At 40.9% G+C, this 24,893-nt stretch overlaps 1 protein-coding gene and 1 non-coding gene across 4 annotated transcripts in view; both read left to right on the plus strand.

Annotated features, from left to right (window-relative positions):
* LOC106585836 (glutamate receptor ionotropic, delta-2) overlaps positions 1 to 24,893 on the plus strand; it is a 628,475-nt gene that overhangs the window by 31,391 nt on the left and 572,191 nt on the right. The window lies entirely within an intron of this gene.
* On the plus strand, positions 18,850 to 18,902 carry LOC123730459 (U7 small nuclear RNA). The gene has a single exon (XR_006761903.1). It is a non-coding gene; the product is annotated as a U7 small nuclear RNA (small nuclear RNA).

A 24,893-nucleotide genomic window follows, 5' to 3' on the forward strand; every position in this document is an offset into this window, starting at 1 on the left:
ACTCTTAGGATAAAACATGCCCTTACTACAGCTTTAATCCAACAGATTAGGGTGCTAAAAACTGTTACTGCTATCCAATATCATTTGACCTCAACACACTTTTTATAAAAATGCCTACCTGAATGATTAACTTGTTTCTAGATCAATTTGATCAAGCTCAACATAACTGTGTACCAGAGTGCACTGCTGCTATGGACCGTTAGTATCACTGATGCAGCCAGACAGATTTTGTCATTTTGCCACCAGACCACAAACAATAACCCTCATCACAACCTAACGTCACCTGCAGATGATTTCCATTTTTGCTGACATAATTAACAGATATTATATGACCACCGAAAAAAGGGATCTGAAATCAAGGCTCTGCATTGCTTTTTCACCAGGGAGCCATTTTAAACGGGATAAATCATTTAATGGCATCATATCCAGTGCATGTTTCTCTCTATGGGTCTGCCAGAGACGTGCAGACGAGGTCAGAGAGGTTAGCCTTCCAGTTTCCCCCCTTGTAAACAGTCGACCATGACAGTTTGTGCAGCATGCATGCCTTGTGCTCTGGACAGTAGGTGAACAGCAACACCACCACCATCACAGAGAACAGCACACATTCTCTCTGTGTAACACTAACATTAGCTAAATATAAGGCAAGCTATTAACTTCCAGGCATGTAGATAGGGTTCAGCCAGTACCCGAGCACCAGCCCTTTTGCCCTCTTGTGAAAAAAGTATCCTTGCAGCTTGGTGGATTTTGTAAATTGTTACTTTTTAATTGTACTTTGATTCTCTTCATTTTTTAAATTAAAATTGTTTCGTTTTACGAATTATTTTACGAATTGCACATCAAATTAGTTAATTTGACAAATTCTTGAATATCAAAAAATTGCCCCTCCCCCTCCCTCCCGCCCCCAAGAGAGTACTCGTCTGACTTGCATGCAGTTGCGACTAGCTGCGGGCGCCTGGCGGGGAGACTTAAATACTGGTAGGAGGATACATTTGAGATGGGTCTGTCATATTATGTGTCTCTCCCTGTTAGGGTATTTTGATCACCCTGTCACTGTCATAGGATGGCACCTTTCCATCAAGTCAGTTCGTCAAATTTCTGCCCTGCTAGAGCTGCCCCTGTCAACTGTAAGTGGTATTATTGTAAAATCGAAACGTCTACGAGCAACAACGGCTCAGCCACGAAGAGCAACAACGGCTCAGCCACGAAGTGGTAGGCCACACAAGCTCACAGAATGCTACAGCGTACAATGACATTCTAGAGGATTCTCTGCTTCCAACTTTGTGGCAACAGTTTCGGGAAGGCCCTTTCCTGTTTCATCATGACAATGCCCCCGTTCACAAAGCGAGTTCCATACAGAAATGGTTTGTCGAGATCGGTGTGGAAGAACTTGACTGGCCTGCACAGGGCCCATACCGCAACACTATTGAACACCTTTGGGATGAATTGAAACGCCGACTGCGAGGCAGTCCTAATCGCCCAACGTCAGTGCCCAATCTCACTAATGCTCATGTGGCTGAATGGAAGCAAGTCCCTCCAGCAATGTTCCAACATCTAGTGAAAAGCCTTCCCAGAAGAGGCTGTTATTGCAGCAAAGGAGGACCAACTCCATATTAATGTCCATGAGTTTGGAATGAGATGTTCGACGAGCAGGTGTCCACATACTTCTGGCCACGTAGTTTATCTAAAATATATATATACTCAAACCACCTGCTGGCTGGATTGGACCCCCTCGCGATCAGGCCCCGGGCCATATATTTGACACCCCTGGTATACATGATTGAGAAGGATCGGGGTGTATACCAGGGGTGGGAATACTCTAGTGAGTAGGGGCCTGGTCATTTTTAAGCAGGCTTCTCTTTTGGAGCTAGGGGAGTGGGGAGAGAGGAGGAAAAAGGATGCAGGGAGCTCTCTCCTCACTCCTCAACTTACATAATGCATGATGTGAGATTTTGTGAGTAAACGGTTGGTGAATTTGTCACAGGATCAAGTTTACCAAGTTCTGTGATCTGGGGAGAAACAAAAGACGGTCAAAGTGGACATCTGAATAACAAAGAGATGTATCATGGGACAAAAAGGCTGGACTACAGATCTATTATTTAAGGTATGTTTGAGCTCTAGGATGTTATTGCTAAACTGTGTGTGATGACTGGGCCCTACATTAGGGGCTAGCTTTTCCAAGTAGAAGAGACATCAAATGGGAAAACAGTGAGATCCCACTGGGCAAAAACTGTTTGAATCAATGTTGTTTCCATGTAATTTCAACCATGGATCTACAGAGTACATACTACAGGTGTAGGATCTCAATTCGATCATCCTATTGCAGGAGAACTTTCCTGCAATGCAGGACATTTAAAACGTACAGTGTATTTGAGGTTTAAAAAGGCTTCTGAAGTTGATAATTTCCACTTTGAAATATCAGACTTGATTTTCCCTTATGAAAAATGTATCAACCCCTGCAAGAAAGTAAATTAATTATAATCCACATAATAATTTACATGTCCTGTTGCTGCAGGATTATTTCCCTGCTGTAGCAAACTGTCTCAAATGAAGATCCTACATCTGTACATGTATTCTATCCCTGGGGTATATAAATATTGTTCAAGGATTGTTGTGGGCTGTATGGTTGAGAGAACCGCTTTATGTAAGCTAGATAGATGGTTGATGAATCAATTACACTGTATTGAGCTTGGGGGAACCTGGCTTTCTCCTATGCAGTATTTCTTTCAGGGGTAATGGTCTGCATTGATTCAGTTATTGCCATTGGATCCCTTCATTCTGAATAAATGATTTGAATATTTTGAAAGAGGAGGGGTGCTCAACACTCCACTCTCATATTTAGGCAGTGTGATCTAAAATGAGGTCAAACAGAGAGTTAATAAAGCGTTGTCACTATATTCCCACTACTCGTTTGAAGTTGCTGGAAAGTATTATCTCCCTACTGTAGTGAAGTAATCTGAGATTAAACTATGAGTGATCCTTATAACTCCTTATTTGATATTAGTTCATATTAACGCTTTGTCACTAACCTTCCTTTAAATGGTTGAGAGAATGCCAAGAGTGTGCAAAGCTGTCATCAAGGCAAAGGGTGGCTACTTGGAAGAATCTCAAATATAAAATATATTTTGATTTGTTTAACACTTTTTTGCTTACTACATGATTCCATGTGTGTTATTTCATAGTTTGGATGTCATCACTATTATTCTACACTGTAGAAAGTTGTAAAAATAAAGAAAAACCCTAGAATGAGTAGGTGTGTCCAAACTTTTGACTGGTACTGTATATTACAACTTCAATACATTACTACACACATTGCCTAACAACACACATTGCCAGGTCCCCATAGTAAAATATGTTTTTAACCTAAAGGGCCTTTTCTTGGTTAACTAACGGTGACATAATAAATTAATCTAAATACTTTGCATGGATTACAACATACAACAACATGCTGCATCTTTAAGTTTGTGAAATGTTAAAACATTTCCTTGAAATTAACTATAACAATAGCTAAAAAATGAATATCTCATTAAATATTTTGGTCATGAAGTCTGTTCTGTGTCGTGCTAATCCACTAGCCTCACCAGGCTACCATTTTACTGCAGTGAGATAACGTTGTCTGAAATCAAGCTATTTAAAAATGTACACAAAAGGTTGATTGTCACCAGATTCACTCTACACTCTATTACATACAATGTTATTATGTTGAGTTGGGAATGTTTCATCTTTACAGCACGGAATAAAATGTTCAGCTCAGCCAGACTGGCACGGTGGCATGACTGGCTCGATAAAGGTTGTGCAAATATATAAGCCTACATGCTGAGATAACGTTAGCGAGTGAGTGGGCAGGCAGCACAGCAGGAGTCACAGACTACAATATAGTGTGTGGTGGAATTCTCTTTTAACCCACCAGTCCAAGCCGGGGGGGGCTACTAAGCTATATGGAATTGTTTTAAGAAAGTCATACCAAGGATCATTTAGCTATTTGTTTTTTAATTTTGCAGACCCATTGAAGTATCCCCTCCAAATGTTTTATTTGAGAATAAGAATGAGAAGAAGAATGAGGAGAAAAATGTGGAGAAGGAAGGAGAAGAAGAATGAGAAGGAGAAGAAGGATGAGAAGGAGAAGGATGAGAAGGAGAAAAAGAAGGATGAGAAGAAGGATGAAAAGAAGAAGGATGAGAAGAACGATGAGGAGAAGAAGGAAAAGGAGAACAATGAGAAGGAGAAGAAGAACAATGAGAAGGAGAAGAAGGAGGAAAAGGCGAAGGAAAAGGAATGAGCTGACAAAGTAAAAATCTGTCGTTCTGCCCCTGAACAAAGCAGTTAACCCACTGTTCCAAGGCCGTCATTGAAAATAAGAATTAGTTCTCAACTGACTTGCCTAGTTAAATAAAGATACAATTAAATTAAATTTAAAAAAAGGAGAAGGAGTCTATCTTTGTCTCTTACTACAGGAAATGGTGGGATTTTTGGTGGGATTTTTTGTTGTTGCCCTTTTTCTCCCCAATTTCATGGTATCCAATTGGTAGTTACAGTCTTGCCCCATCGCTGCAGACTGTAACTACCAATTGGATACCACTTTGTCAGCTCATTCCTTTTCCTTCGCCTTCTTCTCCTTCTTCTCCTTCTTCTCCTTCTTCTTCTTCTCCTTCTTCTCCTTCTTCTCCTTCTTCTCCTTCTTCTCCTTCTTCTCCTTCTCATCGTTCTTCTTCTTCTCCTTTGCATCCTTCTCCTTCTTCTCCTTCTTCTCCTTCTCATCGTTCTTCTTCTCCTTCTCATCCTTCTTTTTCTCCTTCTCATTCTTCTTCTCCTTCCTTCTCCACATTCTTCTCCTCATTCTTCTTCTCCTTCTTTTCCTTCTCATTCTCCTTCTTTTCCTTGTCCTTCTCCCCGCAGGGCCCTGCTAGACCTTCTGTGCTTGGCTCCAACATTGAAACACTTTTTTTATTTATCATCCTTTTTCACCAGGTGTTTGCTCCAAAAAATATACTATTAGCTGCAAGTGAATATTTATAGCTTAGATACATGATCAATGAGTCACATATTTTGGGAGCTCGTGGTTTGGTACACAGGAATTGTTTAAATATTATAAAAACCTCTATTATTCTTCTGGATGGATGAATCTCTCTCATTACTACTCACTACTAGAATGGATGAATCTCTCTCATTACTATTCACTACTAGAATGGATGAATCTCTCTCATTACTACTCACTACTAGAATGGATGAATCTCTCTCATACTATTCACTACTAGAATGGATGAATCTCTCTCATTACTATTCACTACTAGAATGGATGAATCTCTCTATACTTTCACTACTAGAATGATAATCTATTACTACTCACTACTAGAATGGATGAATCTCTCTCATTACTACTCACTACTAGAATGGATGAATCTCTCTCATACTATTCACTACTAGAATGGATGAATCTCTCTCATTACTACTCACTACTAGAATGGATGAATCTCTCTCATTACTATTCACTACTCAACTAAAGCACATATACTGTAGCTTCATCCTTTTGAGCATTTCTCCAGTATGTTTGGTGTTATTTTAAATGTTCTTATTTTTTTGGTCCCTGAATAACTCAGACAGTTAAGCAACATAAAGAGAAGATAAGTAGTGGACCTGGAGCGGCCGATGGGGACCGTGGCGGGGCCTGTTGTGTCTGTTGCACACTGACCTTCACTCACACTGTGGGAGTCAGACTGGCAATGAGAATAACATTCTTTTCTGATGGAGGAATAGGAGTGGAAGATGGAGGGAGCGAAGGAAGGATGGAGGAGTGGGTATTGCAACAGGGTGCCATTGAGCCCCGGCATCTTGAACAAAGCATTAGGATGAATCAGTGCTTTACTCAACGTTCACTTCAACTGAAAGGCTGCTTCCTTTGTTACTCTGCATTCCTTTCTTACTCAGCATTACTCACAACCTTGAGAATGTGCTAAGGAGTGCTCAGACTAAGGGAAAGCCTTGGTGCTATCCTAGAGATATGACAAATACACTTTCTGTTTACATGTGCCGTTATTAAACATGACAGTTTAGCATGCTATGCCCCATGAAGCCTCCATTAACGTGGGCTTCTGAGTGTCGCCTTGATGCAGTTCTGCCATGTGTGTTTTAATACCATAGAAAGCGAAGGGCCGGTGATAAAACGCAGGTCCCAAAGACAACTGCTCACTAGAGACAATAAGTAATACCATTTAGTTACAGCACTAGGTGCCCTACTTTGCTTTAACATGTCGTTACTGTTGCTATTTCACTTCGGCAGAGAAGTCATGGAGTTTGATCTGCGGCCGTAACTCACAGACAACTGGTGCGGCCAATAGCGCTGTCGCTTTCCCGTAAGTTATGACAACATAAAGGAAATTTACACTGCTGCCAGGAGTGGATTGCTGATATACAGGCGATACTCTGTGCCATCCACCCCACTGCAGAGAGATAATAATCCGTCCAAGAGAACCCAAGCGATCATGGTCATCAATCATACCAAGCAGGGAGGGGGGAAGGAGGGAGGAAAAGGACAGTGGTGGAGGGTCAAGGATCAAGGTCTTGAGTGGTAGAAACCATTAGGTGGTAGTGGGGCGATGGACAGAGAGAGCCAGAGGAGTGACTGGCCTAGATTTCGGCCACCTTGTGCTTTGGACAGCTTGGTGCTCCATGGACTGTGCAGAGCTCTCTTACCGCATACAGTACTTAGACTGAGTGACCAGCATTTCAGCCAGGTTCCCCATTTCAACCTAGAACATCAAATCAAAATGGAAAACTAATATGAAATCATAAGGCACAGAATTCCATTTACTGAAACTGGCTTGGCGTCATTACATACAATGATCTCTGATGACTGCTTTATGTCCATGAGCTTGGAGGCCATTTTCTATTGTTCCCCTTACATTCTTCCATCAAAGTGTCTCAAATATGACATTGCACCAGTGGCGGTCGTTGCCGGTAAAGATGAGGGAGGACGATCATTGTTTATATGAGTATGGCCTTATTTCTATTACAGCATATTGGATGACTGTCATTCATATTCCATTCACCCAGTTCAATGTAACATTGATAGGTTTAGGCTACTACAGGATATTTTCCTACACCCATCATGAGGTTGCTACAACCTAGCTTATGAATGGCAGTTTACAGCTTAGGTGCACAGGTCGAAAGAAATTTGAGTAATCAAAGTGACAGACAGTTAAATATTTAATACTGCCTTGCACAATCTTGCCTGGATCTAGCTGATCTATGTTGTAATCATTAGTCCAACAGTTGCAAATAAGAGTTTATATTGGGCAAATTCATGTTTATCCCTGTTTTGTTCCATTTGCTTCCGTTTAAGAAACATTTTTGAACAAAATTGGCTGAATGAATACACCCCTGATCACACGCACAAACAGTTCACTTTTATAGCAATCACATACAACAGCATGGTCCCTTTGATTGTTGTAGAATTCCTTCTCGCATCTATGCGCTCTCCTCCTCTCACCTTTTCCCTTCCCCTTGTGGATTTCAGTAAACAACACATCAGCTGTCTATGACCAGGCAAAAAATACTTTCCAAGCCAAACCTTCATATCATATCTGCTACACACAGCTTACATCGTTGTCACTATATTAGCTAACTTCAAGTCAACATAGCTACTAGAAATAACACGTTAGTAAACCACCTACAATCATGCAATACAGTGTACAGTTAGCAAGAAGTTTAGCAGTTACACCGGCGGGTCCCGGTGGCAATAAATTCATAAAACCAAAAGCTTACCTTTACTTGGAAGAGTTACAGTGCTGGATAGCCATAGCCAGCTAGGTAACATAGCATCCCTATCTGTTTGAGCCTGGTGTTTGAGTAGGCTAAACCAGCTAGCTGTATTTGCTAGCTAAGTACATGAAAGTACTCAGCTAGCTCTCTCTCTCCCTTTCTCTCTCTCTTGCTTCTCCTTAATTTTTTTAAGAAATTGATTTGTTGGGTGGACAACGTGGCAGTTCATGCTACAATAGCTCTGATAGGTTGGAGGGCGTCCTCAGGAAGTTGTCTTTTTTAATGTTTCACTATTTTTATTCATTTGAAATTCAGTGAGGAGGAGCTTCCACTACATTGCACAGAAATTTTCCCATATACTTTCCCAATAATACAAAATTATTATTATAAAGTACATGCTATTGCTCATAGGGAATTTTCAAAGAAACTAAAAAAAACGGAAATGTGATGTAACAAATGCAGAGGAGCAAGACCGAGACCAATGCATTTCTCATTGATAAAAAATAACACTCCCACTTTGGTCTATAGCAAAATGCTGTGCATTTGAAAGGATTTTTGCCTTTGCAGGGAAGATCAAAGATGCTGTAAAGCAACAAAGCTGGGGTAGCGAGAAGAGGGAGGTCAGATAAGCATAATCATGCAAAATAGCTTGAATTAAGTCTGATCTGGTTGTGGATCTATAGACTGTGAATAGCAGCGCTGGTCTCTGATGGCAGCTTGTGGTTTATGTTGTGAATATATTTTCCTGAACAATCTGTTAATGCTTGCAGCTCTCTGAGATAAGCAATTCCTTTAAAAACCCAGGTAGGCTAACAGTTGCCCACAAGGATGGTAGAATAAATAAATTGGCGTTAAATTACCAATAAATTACGAACACTTGGACCTGCTTGTACAAGTCACCTTTCGTTCATTCATTAGTATGAAAGGGGGAATCTGCATAGTGGATGGATATTTTAACCCTGGAAAAAACGTTTGTGCTCTCCTCAAATTAATCTGTAAAATATTGGAATAATGACCATAAAATCTTAAAGTCTCTCAACCTCTTTTTTGGCGTGTTCTATAAAAAGTAGGGAAAACCTTGGCAAGGTGAAAATGGATTAACTTACCAAAAAAGTGTTAAACAAATCAAAATATATTTTATATTTGAGATTCTTCAAAGTAGCCACCCTTTGCCTTGATGACAGCTTTGCACAGTCTGTCCATTGGGTCAGCACGACTTGTCTGTAGCCCCCAGGGTAATCGTGTCTGAATGTCTGTTCATTACACCAGGAAGCAGCGACTGGTAACTGATTTCATGGGGCTCACGTGGATGTCCATTGACTGTGTGTTTATTCAGAGTCTATCTTCAAAGAGGCCTCTCATCAGAAAGTGTTTTTATTGGCCTCTGATTAAGACCACTGCTGAAGCATTCAGCTGGAGGACAGACATGGAGGGATAAATTTAGCTCATGCTAGCACGCTGTGAGAGATGTTAATAATTGAGAAGGCATCTGTTCCAATTAATATGCCCCTTCAAATCGAATCCCTATTTAAATTTCCTAACTGGGTCACAGTCTCCATGGTGCAATAGGATAAAATGAATTGGCTTCTTTAAATCATTAAGTTTTAACGTGTGGGTTACAGCGCTAGAGGATCCCCCCCCAAAAAAAGTTTGGGTCGGCCTTCCCTAGTGGGCACTGAGTGTTTCGTTATCGGATCACATGACTGTGTGGATCATTTATAGATCAGAGGCTACACACAGAACAGTCACAGCTCCTCCTCCATGTCTCCCTAAATAAGTATGAGGGATCTCCATTGAGCCACTAACATCAATCTCCCCCGCTGGAGAATTCACCCTCCTGAGTAACAGGCTTTTCCTCGTTTGAGTTTATTCCCCCATCTTTGGGATTCAACTGCAGGGGGGAAACTGTGGTATTTGATGGGCGAGAATAGCTCTATGGGCCATGACAAAGTGTTTCCAGGCTTGTGTTGGAGATATTATTGGATACTTTTTCTATCTTTTTCTATTCCTCCTGGTTTTCCATCATGCTGCATCCTCTCCTCTGGCCTATTTCCTCTCTATCATCCAGAGAGAAAAAGCGTGAATTTCCTGTACGCAACCTTGAACCTGCACACGGATTTATTGTAACCAGCACGTCACACGTAAGTAAGTAAAGTAGCCTTGGTGTGTGCGAGCCACAGCGGTGCATAGTCTCCAGCTCCTATCTCCTGTTTCTATAGGTCAATCAGCTTGATGTACAAGTACACCCCCTGGCCTGGACACTAGTCTATCTCCTGTTTCTATAGGGTCAGGCAGCTTGATTTACAAGTACACCCCCTGGCCTGGACACTAGTCTATCTCCTGTTTCTATAGGGTCAATCAGCTTGATGTACAAGTACACCCCCTGGCCTGGACACTAGTCTATCTCCTGTTTCTATAGGGTCAGGCAGCTTGATTTACAAGTACACCCCCTGGCCTGGACACTAGTCTATCTCCTGTTTCTATAGGGTCAGTTAGCTTGATTTACAAGTTCACCCCCTGGCCTGGACACTAGTCTATCTCCTGTTTCTATAGGGTCAGGCAGCTTGATTTACAAGTACACCCCCTGGCCTGGACACTAGTCTATCTCCTGTTTCTATAGGGTCAGTTAGCTTGATTTACAAGTTCACCCCCTGGCCTGGACACTAGTCTATCTCCTGTTTCTATAGGGTCAGGCAGCTTGATGTACAAGTACACCCCCTGGCCTGAACACGAGTCTATCTCCTGTTTCTGTAACGTGAGGCAGGTTGATGTACAAGTGCATCCCCTGGACAGGACACTAGTCTATCTCCTGTTTCTGTAGTGTGAGGCAGCTTGATGTACAAGGACATCCCCTGGACAGGATGCTAGTCTATCGCAGAGCCTTATCCCCAGTGCCAGGCAGAGATGCATCTGGTCCCATTTTTACAGTCTTTGGTATGACTCGGCCGGGGATCGAACTCCCAACCTTCCCCACAAGGCCACTGAGTTGGTGTTGTTCGTAGGTACGCGTAATACATTTTCCGTTTGCCAGCATCCTACTTAACTAAACCAGATGTGTGGGTGAGCGTGTGTCTGTGTGTGTGTCTGTGTGTCTCTGTGTGTTCGTGCATGTTTGAAGAACTGTTGAGTCTAGATCCTATGTAAATCAGAGCGATTAAATTAGAGGTAGAATATGTTCAGCGCCTTCATAAAGTATTCATACCCCTTGACTTATTGCACACTTTCTTTTGTTATAGTCTGAATTCAAAATGGATTAAATTGATTTTCTTCTCTCACCAATGTACACACAATACCCCATAATGACAAAGTGAAAACACGTTTTTATAAAATGTAGCAAATTTAGGGGAAATTACATACAGAAATATCTTATTTACATAAGTATTCACACACCCGAGTCAATACTTTGTAGAAGCACCTTTGGCAGCGATTAGAGTTGTGAGTCTTTTTGGGCAAGTTTCTAAGAGCTTTCCACACCTGGATTGTGCAACATTTGCCCATTATTCTTTTCAAAATTCTCAAAGCTCTGTCAAATTGGTTGTTGATCATTGCTAGACAACCATTTTCATTCCTTGCCATAGATTTTCAAGTAGATTTAAGTCAGCATTGTAACTTGGCCACCCAGGAACATTCACTGTCTTCTTGGTAAGCAACTCCAATGTATATTTGGCTTTGTGTTTTAGGTTATTGTCCTGCTGAAAGGTGAATTCATCTCCCAGTGTCTGGTGTAAAGCAGACTGAACCAGGTTTCCTCTAGGATTTTGCCTGTGCTCAGCTCCATTCTGTTTATTTTTTATCCTGAAAAACTTCCCTGTTCTTAATGATGACAAGCATACCCATAACATGATGCAGCTACCACTATGCTTGAAAATATGGAGAGTGGTACTCAGCAGAGGCGTCAGTTGGGTATGGCAGAGAATGGCAGTCACCATACCCTAGCTCAACACCAACTATTTAAAATAGGCTAATAAAATAATTCCAATAATTCTGACTTTAGGACCATGCGAATGAATGCCTGGGAGCGGGAGGGAATGTTGTTTGTATGACTGGCTGGCTTTTTGAAGTGCAGAGATCTGTATATAATGACGAGATGCTTGTCTCCGCCCTAACAATGGGAGTCGTTGTCCCAAAGGCGGGAAGGCAGGTGTCAAGTTTAGGTCCAAAATAAGCCATTGAAACGCATTGGGCTTATTTTGGACAGATTTTGGCAAGAGTGAAACCTCTCACTTTGCCTCTTCGTCTCTGTGAAGAGTGCATCGACACAGCTGCAGGGAACAGCTGGATCTTTTCTCAACACATTGCAGAGATAGTTAAAGATGCCTGTAGTAGATAGCATTGGCTAGGCAACTGCTATTTGTCTTGACTTGATACTGGGCTCCCGAGTGAGGCAGCGGTCTAAGGCACTGCATCTCAGTGTAAGAGGTGTCACTACAGTCCCTGGTTCAAATCCAGACTGTATCACACCTGGCCGTAATTGGGAGTCCCATAGGGCGGCGCACAATTGGCCCAGCGTCGTTCAGGTTTGGTTGGGGTAGGCCGTCATTGTAAATAAGAATTTGTTCTTAACTGACTTGCCTAGTTAAATAAATAATAAAACTATAATTTTAATCCCGGTGCTGAGTCATTGCGTAGCATGCAGCTAATTCTTGTATGACGTGTTTGTTAAATGTTATGTCCCCTATAGGGCTGTGGCGGTCACAAGCAAATAATTGTCGGTCTCACATTAACCGTTAATTAACATAAACACATTTAGCATCTCCTGGTTTCCACACATAGCCTACAAGCCACTGATGAAGACCTTTGGAACATCTACATTTTAAAAAGTCTAATAAATCCATGTAATATAGCCTACATCATCACAATAAATCCATTATTTCTTTAGACAGGTCTAAAGAAGCATGATATGAAGAAAATATAGTCTATTTCAGAAGAACAGAATAGCATACTCTGAGTTGTCCTTATGTTAGGTCCTCATCTGGCTATGCCAAATGGCTGTGGGCTACATTAGTTCATTTAGCAGACACAATTATTTTATTGTTTGAAGAATACAATTGAAACAAGCCGAATAAAATAGAAAGGATATTTTCTCCAAATGATTTGAGGGAGTGTGCACATGCGGCTATTCTGTGTTGAGCAGTTAACAAAGAAATAGGAATTAGGTAATAGGAGTTATTAATGTAACTTTAGTTGTTCTACAAACGTTGGGCTATATGTTTAGATTTTTAAGGCTGCACAATGCGACTCTAATAATGATTTGAAATAAGTCACTTGAAAGGTATGAGCTTTGCTTTGTTTTTTGCGCAGGCTGTACACACTACATCAGTCACTCATTCACAATTTGACAAACACTAATCCCTAGAATGTCACGGTGCCATCCCCTTTGTGTGGCAGTAAAAGAATGCATGCCTTTTGCGGCCAGTGACCATTGTGCCCTTCTCCCTGAATGCTACGTGCTCAATCACGTGATCGGGTCTTTTTCACAGGCTACAAGTGAAGACAGATACATCCAGGACTGAACTGCACGTGTCCTTATCCATTTCTGAGGTGCATATTGAAGATATTGGAAGAACTGTCCACATTTACTTTTCTTCAGCCAACAAGATGAGTAGGCCTAACGAACAGCAAAAGCACTAGCCTATGTTAGTCTACTATGTCCCATAGTACAAAGGTCAACCTATACTATTCTGTGCGATAAATAAATATTCCAAACAAGTCTGGTACAGTTGTGGGATGCGATATTAATACAAATTAATACAACCACTAGCATAAAAAACACTTTTTTACACAATGTGGCTGATGCAACAGATCAGAACGTTTAGCTTATAATGTTGCTAAACTATTTTGCTATTTCTTCAAATTATAAGTGCTGCAAAGCGCACATGCTGTAGGCTATTAAATATATATATTTTTCTTTACCCATCTACCAACAGATTCCTTTCTTTGCGAGGCATTGGAAAACCTCCCTGGTCTTTGTATTTGAATCTGAAATTCACTGCTCGACTGAGGGACCTTACAGATGTTTACTGTGTGGGTACAGAGATGAGGTAGTCATAAACAAATCATGTTAAACACTATTACTGCACACAGAGTCCATGCAACTTGTTATGTGACTTGTTAAGCACATTTTTACTCCTGAACTTATTTAGGCTTGCCATAACAAAGGGGTTGAATACTTATTGACTCAAGACATTTCAGCTTTTCATTTTTAATTAATTTGTGAAAATGTTGAAAAACATACTTATTCTTTGACATTATGGGGTATTGTGTTTAGGCCAGTGACCAACAATCTCAATTTAATCTATTTTTAATTCAGGGTGTAACACAACAAAATGTGGTAAAAGTCAAGGGGTTTGTATACTTTCTGAAGGCACTGTTTATTGTGTCATGACCTGGGGGTTGCAAGGTAAAACATGCTACGAGAAGGAAAGAACATTGGAATACTCAATTCAACGACAATACCCACATGAAAAAATACTACAGTTTACTATAGAATACTCCAGTACTTATTATAGAATTCTGTAGTAAACTGTAGTATACTATTGTCACGTCCTGACCAGCAGATGGAGCTGGTGTAGTAGTTTGGGGGTCAGGACGTGGCAGTCTGGTGTGTGTCTTGTGACTCCTGATCAGGAACAGCTGGGAATCGTTGTTCCTGATTGGGAGTCACATATGTAGGAGTTGTTTGTCACTGGGGTTTGTGGGTAATTGTTTCTTGTTTAGTGTGTTTGCACCTGACAGGACTGTTGGCTGTCAGTTTCCTTGTTTTGTTTGTTATAGTGTTCTTTCTAATTAAATTGAAAGATGAATACTAACTCCGCTGCATTTTGGTCCATTCCTGAAGACAGCCCTTACAACTATAGAATACTATACAACACACTATAGTATCCCTCTAATATGTGTAGTACTTACTATAGAATATTGTAGTATGCTGTAGAATACTATAGTAAATACTACGATATTATCCACAAAAAACACTGTATTAAATACTACAGTAATGTCTGCAAAACACTACACTTTTTATCAACAATTTAAAAATAAATCTATTTCAGGTTTATTTAACCAGATAGGCCAGTTGAGAACAAGTTCTCATTTACAACTGCGACCTGGTCAAGATAAAGCAAAGCAGTGCAACACAAACAACAACACAGAGTTACACATGGAATAAACAAACATACAGTCAATATCACAATAGATAAAAAAGTCTATGTACAGTGTGTGCAAATGAAGTAAGATAGGGGAGGTAAGGCAATAAATAGGCCATAGTGGCAAAATTATTACAATTTAGCAATTAAACACTGGAGTGATAGATGTGCAGAAGAGGAATGTGCAAGTGGAGATACTGGGGTGCAAAGGAGCAAAAAAATTCCAAATAACAGTATGGGGGATGAGGTAGTTGGGTGGGCTATTTACAGATGGGCTATGTACAGGTGCAATGATCTGTAAGCTGCTCTGACAGCTGATGCTTAAAGTTAGTGAGGAAGATATGAGTCTCCAGCTTCAGTGATTTTTGCAGTTCGTTCCAGTCATTGGCAGCAGAGAACTGGAAGGAAAGGCGGCCAAAGTAGGATTGGCTTTGGGGGTGACCAGTGAAATATACCTGCTGGAGCGCGTGCTACGAGTGGGTGTTGTTATTGTGACCAGTGAGCTGAGATAAGGCGGGGCTTTACCTAGCAAAGACGAATAGATGATCTGGAGCCAGGGGGTTTGGCGACGGATATGAAGCGAGGGCCAGCCAACGAGAGCATACAGGTCGCAGTGGTGGGTAGTATATGGGGCTTTGGTGACAAAACGGATGGCACTGTGATAGACTGCATCCAATTTGCCGAGTAGAGTGTTGGAGGCTATTTTGTAAATTACATCGCCAAAGTCAAGGATCGGCAGGATAGTCAGTTTTACAAGGGTATGTTTGGCAGCATGCGTGAAGGATGCTTTGTTGTGAAATAGGAAGCCGATTCTAGATTTTATTTTGGATTGGAGATGCTTAATGTGAGTCTGGAAGGAGAGTTTACAGTCTAACCAGACGCCTAGGTATTTGTAGTTGTCCACATATTCTAAGTCAGAACTGTCCAGAGTAGTGATGCTGGACGGGCGGGCAGGTGCAGGCAGCAATCGGTTGAAAAGCATGCATTTAGTTTTACTTACATTTAAGAGCAGTTGGAGGCCACAGAAGGAGAGTTGTATGGCATTGAAGCTCGTCTGGAGGTTAGTTAACACGTGTCCAAAGAAGGGCCAGAAGTATACAGAATGGTGTCGTCTGGGTAGAGGTGGATCAGAGAATCACCAGCAGCAAGAGCGACATCATTGATGTATACAGAGAAAAGAGTCGGCCCAAGAATTGAACCCTGTGGCACCCCCATAGAGACTGCCAGAGGTCTGGACAACAGCCCTCCGATTTGACACACTGAACTCTGTCTGAGAAGTAGTTGGTTAACTAGGCGAGGCAGTCATTTGAGAAACCAAGGCTGTTGAGTCTTCCGATAAGAATGTGGTGATTGACAGTTTTGAAAGTCTTGGCCAGGTCGATGAATACTGCTGCACAGTATTGTATATTATCGATGGCGGTTATGATATCATTTAGGACCTTGAGCATGGACGAGGTGCACCCATGACCAGCTCGGAAACCAGATTGCATAGCAGAGAAGGTACGGTGGGATTCGAAATGGTCGGTGATCTGTTCGAAGACCTTAGAAAGGCAGGGTAGGATAGATATAGGTCTGTAGCAGTTTGGGTCTAGAGTGTCTCCCCCTTTGAAGAGGGGGATGACCGTGGCAGCTTTCCAATCTTTGGGGATCTCAGACGATACGAAAGAGAGATTGAACAGGCTAGTAGTAGGGGTTGTAACAATTTCGGATGATAATTTTAGAAAGAGAGGGTCCAGATTGTCTGGCCCTGCTGATTTGTAGGGGTCCAGATTTTGCAGTTCTTTCAGAACATCAGCTATTTGGATTTGGGTGAAGGAGAAATGGGGAGGCTTGGTCAAGTTGCTGTGGGGGGTGCAGGGCTGTTGACCAGGTTAGGGGTGGCCAGGTGGAAAGCATGGTCAGCCGTAGAAAAATGCTTATTGAAATTCTCAATTATTGTGGATTTATCATTGGTGACAGTGTTTCCTAGTCTCAGTGCAGTGGGCAGCTAGGAGGAGGTGCTCTTATTCTCTATGGACTTTACAGTGTCGCGGAACTTTTTGGAGTTTGTGCTGCGGGATGCAAATTCTGTTTGAAAAAGCTAGCCTTTGCTTTCCTAACTGCCTGTGTATATTGGTTCCTAACTTCCCTGAAAAGTTGCATATCGCGGGGGCTATTCAATGCTAATGCCGTACGCCACAGGATGTTTTTGTGCTGGTCAAGTGCAGTCAGGTCTGGAGTGAACCAGTAGAGGAGAGGATGGCTGTATCTGTTCCTGGTTCTAAATTTGTTGAATAGGGCATGCTTATTTAAGATTGTGAGGAAAGCACTTTTAAAGAATAACAGGCATCTTCTAATGATGGAATGAGGTCAATATCCTTCCAGGATACCCGGGCCTTGTCGATTAGAAAGACCTGTTCGCTGAAGTGTTTTAGGGAGCGTTTGACAGTGATGAGGGGTGGTCGTTTGACCGCAGACGCATTACGGATGCAGGCAATGAGGCAGTGATCGCTGAGATCCTGGTTGAAGACAGCAGAGGTGTATTTGGAGGGCAGGTTGGTTAGGATGATATCTATGAGGGTGCCTGTGTTTACGGATTTGCGGTTGTACCTGGTAGGTTCATTGATAATTTGTGTGAGATTGAGGGCAGCACGCTTAGATTGTAGGATGGCCAGGGTGTTAAGCATGTCCCAGTTTAGGTCACCTAACAGCACGAGCTTTGAAGATAGATGGGGGGCAATCAATTCACATATGGTGTCCAGGGCACAGCTGTGGGCAGAAGATGGTATATAGCAAGCGGCAACGGTGAGAGACTTGTACTATATTAAACTATAGTAAATACTACAGTTTTTCATTTTCGTATGTCGTGCCCGTTCTCCTCCCCTTTATACCAATTTGTGCCACCCACAAGTGAGAAACCTACATGCCAAGTAGACCATATATTGTTTTCCCCCTCCTGGCCGGCCGGCTCCAGAGGCACTTCGACAACATTGGAGTGTACATCAGGCCGGCTTCAGGAAGACGTAATCAACTACCGACAATATCCTGAGGCTGGCTGAAGATGTACTAAGAGGGTTCAACAAAGAAGAGGTGACGTTGACTGTCTTCTTCGACATTGAACATGGGCTCATCTATAGGCTATCGAATAAAACTCGCCTCTCAGATGGTCAGTCTTTTAAATAACTTTTTAAATCAGCGGGAGATAGCAGTAAGGGTGGGAGAACCACATTATTCAGGTTCTCTCCAGAGGCGGGAGTACCCCAAGGCTCCATCCTCAGTCCACTACTGTTTTTAATGTACGTCTGTGATATTTATTACCCTAGAGAGGGCCAAGTGGCCCAGTTCACAGACCATATCTGTTATTAGGCCTCCTCCAAAAACTTTACCCCCTGCTGGAAAAAAGCTACAGAGGAGCATAACAGTGATCAAGAACTCGACCAATCTGTGGCGGGTCAAGCTCAACCCCGCTGAAGACACAGTGCGTCCTCCTCTCCAGAAACCCCAAAAGAACTAAGCAAGTGCTCCTTAAACTGTTTGGACATGCACTCCAGACGATCCCAACGGCTAAGTTCCTTGGGGTCACATTTCAAGAAAACATGTTCTGGTGTCCCCACATAGAGTGCCTGGAGAAAGCGGGAAGGATACGACTGAACAACCTAAAGCTACTCTGAAAAATAGAAGGAGTAGCCACGCCTGGAACAGCAGTTCCAGGCGTCCACCAGGCAGAAAAAAATGAAGGAGAACTCCACCACCCCCTGTGCCTTGCCAATCCTGACCTCCACCAAACTGATACATGGACAAGAGGGATAGAAGAGGCATGAAGCTCTGAGATGTCTGTACCAGTCCCAAAGTTCGTTGTCTTGTCTCGCCAGGTTATAGAAAAGAGCAGAAGCTCTAAACTATCCGTTCAGGCCCCACTCCTACCTACCTACAGGTTATAGAAAATAATCTATAGAATCTATCTATAGGTTATGGAAAATGTCCTCTTTCAGCATTTCTCTAGTAGGTTTTCTCAAGGAGAAAGCCTCCACTTCTATGCCATAGATACTTTAGTCAGCAAAAACACTACAGTGAATACTACAGTAAAGTCAGCAAAAACACTAGTGAAAACTTCAGTATTTATACCATAGTATACTATAGTATTATTTCATGTGGGTATGCACCGTATACTATACATTAGTATCTATGTTTACCTTGTTCAATTTAGTGCATTAGTTACATACAGGAGATTGCTTTGTTTATGAAGGTTATATATTGATGGGAGACTGTTACAGAGGAGTGTAAATGCTTTTTTAGGCTGGATCATGTTGTGTTGTATTGTATTGTTGCATGTTTTAATTATGTAATGTATTGATTGTTGCTGCCTTCTTGGCCAGGTCTCCCTTGAAACAGAGACTCTGGGTCTCAATGGGCTTTTCCTGGTTAAATAAAGGTTAAATAAATAAAACATTTGCTGGCCATGGTTTTATTATTTATCATTTAGAATAATCAAAAATTATTCTGGTGAAAACACAGTAGAGATAATACCACAGGGGAATTGCTTTATGTTTGAAGGCAGTGTTTTTCAGTCTTGGGCTTTGGAATTCACAGGTGGTGCAGAACTTATCATGGACTTAAAAATGTGTTGACTAGTTGAATACTGGTCTTAAACAAAACCCTTTCAAAGAGAATCATACTGTAATCGTATTTCATAGAGAATCATACTGTAATTGTATTTCATAGAGAATCACACTGTAAACTTATTTCATAGAGAATCATACTGTAAACTTATTTAATAGAGAATCATACTATAAGCTTATTTCATAGAGAATCATACTGTAACTTATTTCATACAGAAACATATTGTAAACTTATTTAATAGAAAATCATACTGTAAACATATTTCATAGAGAATCATACTGTAATTGTATTTCATAGAGAATCATACTGTAATTGTATTTCATAGAGAATCACACTGTAAACTTATTTCATAGAGAATCATACTGTAAACTTATTTAATAGAGAATCATACTATAAGCTTATTTCATAGAGAATCATACTGTAACTTATTTCATACAGAAACATATTGTAAACTTATTTCATAGAAAATCATACTGTAAACATATTTCATAGAGAATCATACTGTAAACTTATTTCATAGAGAATCATACTAGAAACGTTTTTAATAGAGAATCATACTGCAAACGTATTTCATAGAAAATCACACTGTAAACTTATTTCATAGAGAATCATACTGTAACTTATTTCATACAGAATCATATTGTAAACTTGTTTCATAGAAAATCATACTGTAAACGTATTTCATAGAGAATCATACTGTAAACTTATTTCATAGAGAATCATACTGTAAACTTATTTCATAGAGAATCATACTAGAAACGTTTTTAATAGAGAATCATACTGCAAACGTATTTCATAGAAAATCACACTGTAAACTTATTTCATAGAGAATCATACTGTAACTTATTTCATACAGAAACATATTGTAAACTTATTTCATAGAGAATCATACTGTAAACTTATTTCATAGAGAATCATACTAGAAACGTTTTTAATAGAGAATCATACTGAAAACGTATTTCATAGAGAATCATACTGTAAACTTATTTCACAGAAAATCATACTGTAAACTTATTTCATAGAGAATCATACTGTAAACTTATTTCATAGAGAATCATACTGTAAACATATTTCTCACTGACATGACAGATGGCTTGAGAAAGATGGATTGCAAACACTCAGGCAAAATGTTTCAAGGTACTCCGTATGTGCTGTCAGTTTTGGAGAGAATCTGGAAGGACCCTTCTTCACCAGTGGTGAAGCTGACAGTTTCTCAAGAAAACAGAACTCGGAATTTACAGAATTCTCTGTTATCTCTCCCCTGCCTTCCATACCAAATGTGTCTCGCTCCACTCACATTACTAAGAGCCTAGCTACTGTATAGTGAAGGAGCACGTCTATCTGTAAAGGGAGGGTACTATGGCCGGCATGAATACATGATCTGTATGTTCTTCACAAATATGCCTGTCAATAGTGTGATTCTTTGAGAAACATTTGATGAGTTGAATTCATTTGAATATTCTCCTTTAGAAGTAGATAAGATGAAGAGAGAACAGCTCTCAAACGATGAACTATGTGTGCCTGTACTGTCTTAACAGGCCCGTGGCAGGGGTGTTTCACGACACAACTAGCCCTGTATGAAAGCTATGATTCGACTAGCATTTCTGTAGTATCTTCAGACATCTTAGCACCGTGTTCTTAGATACCCCGTCAGATGTGATGGTCCAAATAGAGTACAGTGTCCTCAGTACACCAGAGGGGTTCAGAAGAGCATGGGCATGATGAGGATTTGACAGTATCGCTAAGCACAAAACGCTCATTATAGTTTGTCTGATCACAGTTTTGGAGTCAAATACACACTCAAGTCCTCCTTTGCTGCTTTTGGTGAAGCTAGACTAAGGTAGATGAAGTCAATGCATGATAAATACGGTATCTACAGTGCAAACACTCAAACTGTTGAAATATGCATGGGATGTCATGGTTTTGATTGATCTTTTCTGGGAAGGTCTGCTGGGGTTTGTTTGACGCTCCCTGCAGGGAAACCAACTGACTTCACTTCATGTAAGGTGATTTCCCCAGGAAAGGTAATCGCTTTAAGCAGATGGTCCATTAGAGGATTCTCAATGCAGCTTTTCTTGTGTAATTGTGTTTGAGCAAACACCAGTCTTTTTGTGAGGCCCGGTGCGGGCCTGTGACAGCTGAGCAACCAGTATGGTAGCAGCACCCATTGTCTTCAAATGTCACCACTTGAGAGTGGAGTACTTATGCAGGCTCATACAATAGATTCACCCCATTAATGTCTTTAAAATGGAGTACTCGCCGCAGGATTTTAATCATTCAAGGATTACATTTCCATCCTCAAAAGAAAAACATGTATACATTTGCACAAATGTTAATCCGAATGTCATATGTATACACAAGAGATGTTCCCAGAATCTTTTGTTGATTCACGTCACATTCAGACAAATACAGCTCATTCCTGCGCAATTATTTGAATGAATAATGTAATGGATTCAGCACTGTAGTTGCTGTGATAGACCTGAAGCTTGTAAATGCTGCAGCACAGTGCCCTGAAACAGTACTGTAGTTCCAGTGAGCTGTTGAAAATATTCAGCAATGCTTTAAACTATAGAAAGGTAATAGAAAAAAAACTGATTGAAATGTATGCATAGTGTAAGTCTGCTAAATGACTAAAATGTTTAAAAAATATATATATACCACAAGGCTTATATTGAGTAGACAAGATGGATGTGTTTTGGCTTTGATATGTAAGGACTCTTTAAAGATGTATGAAACTACCTCTTGGGAGAGAGAGACATGGCAGCCATCCTTGGTACCCCTCCATCAGACAAAAACTAGGGTTCTATTCAGTTTGCTGATTAAATGTTTGAATCGAGTGGTTTGGTTTTCCTAATTCTCGTTAATTAGATAATTAGTGTGACTGTTTGGGGAATCGAGAGAGCAGAAAATGTATTTCTGTTATGGTGTTTGTTCTCCTTCTCAAAAGTAAAAACATAATAACTAAACGGAACAAGGATCCATTTGTTGGCCTTGTAGCATAGGGTTTAGGTAACTTGGCACAACATTCAGCAGGCCCTGGGTCATTTGCAGTGGAGCAGAGCGGGACCACTGTCCGACATTTTGAGAAAATGTTGGAGAATATAAATGCATGTATCTTTCTCTCAGGAGCAAATATGTAACGTGTAGAAAGGGGAATGTGTGTTTGGGGATTCCTGGGTCCTTTGCAATAGAGCAGAGAGGGACCAAGTCCTGAGGAAAAGAGATTAGTACTAGTGGACTGAACCCAGAGGGACCAAGTCCTGAGGAAAAGAGATTAGTACTAGTGGACTGAACCCAGAGGGACCAAGTCCTGAGGAAAAGAGATTAGTACTAGTGGACTGAACCCAGAGGGACCAAGTCCTGAGGAAAAGAGATTAGTACTAGTGGACTGAACCCAGAGGGACCAAGTCCTGAGGAAAAGGGATTAGTACTAGTGGACTGAACCCAGAGGGACCAAGTCCTGAGGAAAAGAGATTAGTACTAGTGGACTGAACCCAGAGGGACCAAGTCCTGAGGAAAAGGGATTAGTACTAGTGGACTGAACCCAGAGGGACCAAGTCCTGAGGAAAAGGGATTAGTACTAGTGGACTGAACCCAGAGGGACCAAGTCCTGAGGAAAAGAGATTAGTACTAGTGGACTGAACCCAGAGGGACCAAGTCCTGAGGAAAAGAGATTAGTACTAGTGGACTGAACCCAGAGGGACCAAGTCCTGAGGAAAAGAGATTAGTACTAGTGGACTGAACCCAGAGGGACCAAGTCCTGAGGAAAAGGGATTAGTACTAGTGGACTGAACCCAGAGGGACCAAGTCCTGAGGAAAAGAGATTAGTACTAGTGGACTGAACCCAGAGGGACCAAGTCCTGAGGAAAAGAGATTAGTACTAGTGGACTGAACCCAGAGGGACCAAGTCCTGAGGAAAAGGGATTAGTACTAGTGGACTGAACCCAGAGGGACCAAGTCCTGAGGAAAAGAGATTAGTACTAGTGGACTGGACCCAGAGGGATCATGTGCATGATGTGCTTCTGCACAATTAGTGAAATGACTTCTACTGTCTGACATTTGGAGACTAAGTTGGAGAATATAAATGCATGCATCTTGTTCTCAGTATCAAATAGATACACATGTAAAGATAGGATTGGTTTTATTCAACTTTTTTGAGTCATTTGTCATTGAAGTAGAGAGGATATTTAGCCATAGGAAGCGTTTTTTGTCATCCGAGTTCAATTGTCCTCCAAGAGTGGCTTGATAAAAGCACAGAAGTGTATGTACAGACCATTCATCTAAAAATGACTGGACCCCACATCAAAGTCTTCCATTTAACTGATAAATGTTGGTTGGGGAATATCAAGGTAAATGCAAACAAGTGTGAGAGCTGAACAGATTCCCAGCAGATTGGAATTTCAGATGCAATTTGCCAGCTCATATGTGTAGACAACTGCTCTTGAAATCCTCTGAAATGAGGGCATGAGTACAGTATCCGGTTATTTTTTTACATTTGTGGGCTCATCCACATTATATCATTATCCCATAAATTATTAAAGAGAATATTAAGAGAACAACGTGGCCTTGTGTAATGCTTATTAATCTATATTTAGTGTCTCTGGAAAATTATCTGAGGGCTGACTTATGTTCTGAATAGTAATGCGCGGCTTCTGTGTGAAGGTGCTTTACATTTGGATAGGGAAGTTTTATGTTGTTGTCATTGACTTGAAGTGTGAGTGGGGGCTATAAAAATATAATAAGTCTTCCAGAGAATGATTTGGATTGGCAATACGAGTGGATTCTGTGTCTGTATCTCTAGAATAGCACTTACCAACCCAGTGGGCAAAAACTGGTTGAATCAACGTTGTTTCAACGTAATCTGTCAACGTATTGTGACGTGGAATCTACAGTACATGGAAAATACATTTAAAAAAAGTAATCAATGTAAACCGTTGTTTTGAGGTGAAATTTCAACCACAGGATTATGTCATCATCATAACCAAATTTCAACATAGACAAACCTTGTATAAAATATGTTGAATTTGTACCTTTAAAACAACGTCAGATTTTCAACAATATATCTACTATCAGAAAATAAAAACATTAGGCTGGGCAGCACCTCCTACTGGAGAATTGATCTATCTACAGCTACCCCTTTGTTTTAACCAAGCCCAGCACTGCTCAGCTATGATATTTGTAATTGACTATTACCAGTGTGCTATCTTGTGAGAATGATTGGTGAGAGATTTACACTTAAAAACGAAATAGATTCACTGTTGCTATCGAAAACATTCCAAGGGTAGGTTTAACAGAGCAAATGAAATGTGACCATACTTCATCAATCATCATTGATGCTAATGTATATTCAACCTTAACATGAGTAACAGATCCATGGGTTACTGTATCTATACATTTCTT

Source organism: Salmo salar, chromosome ssa24 (genome assembly GCF_905237065.1).
Source record: "Salmo salar chromosome ssa24, Ssal_v3.1, whole genome shotgun sequence".
In the NCBI taxonomy this organism is placed as follows: domain Eukaryota; kingdom Metazoa; phylum Chordata; class Actinopteri; order Salmoniformes; family Salmonidae; genus Salmo; species Salmo salar.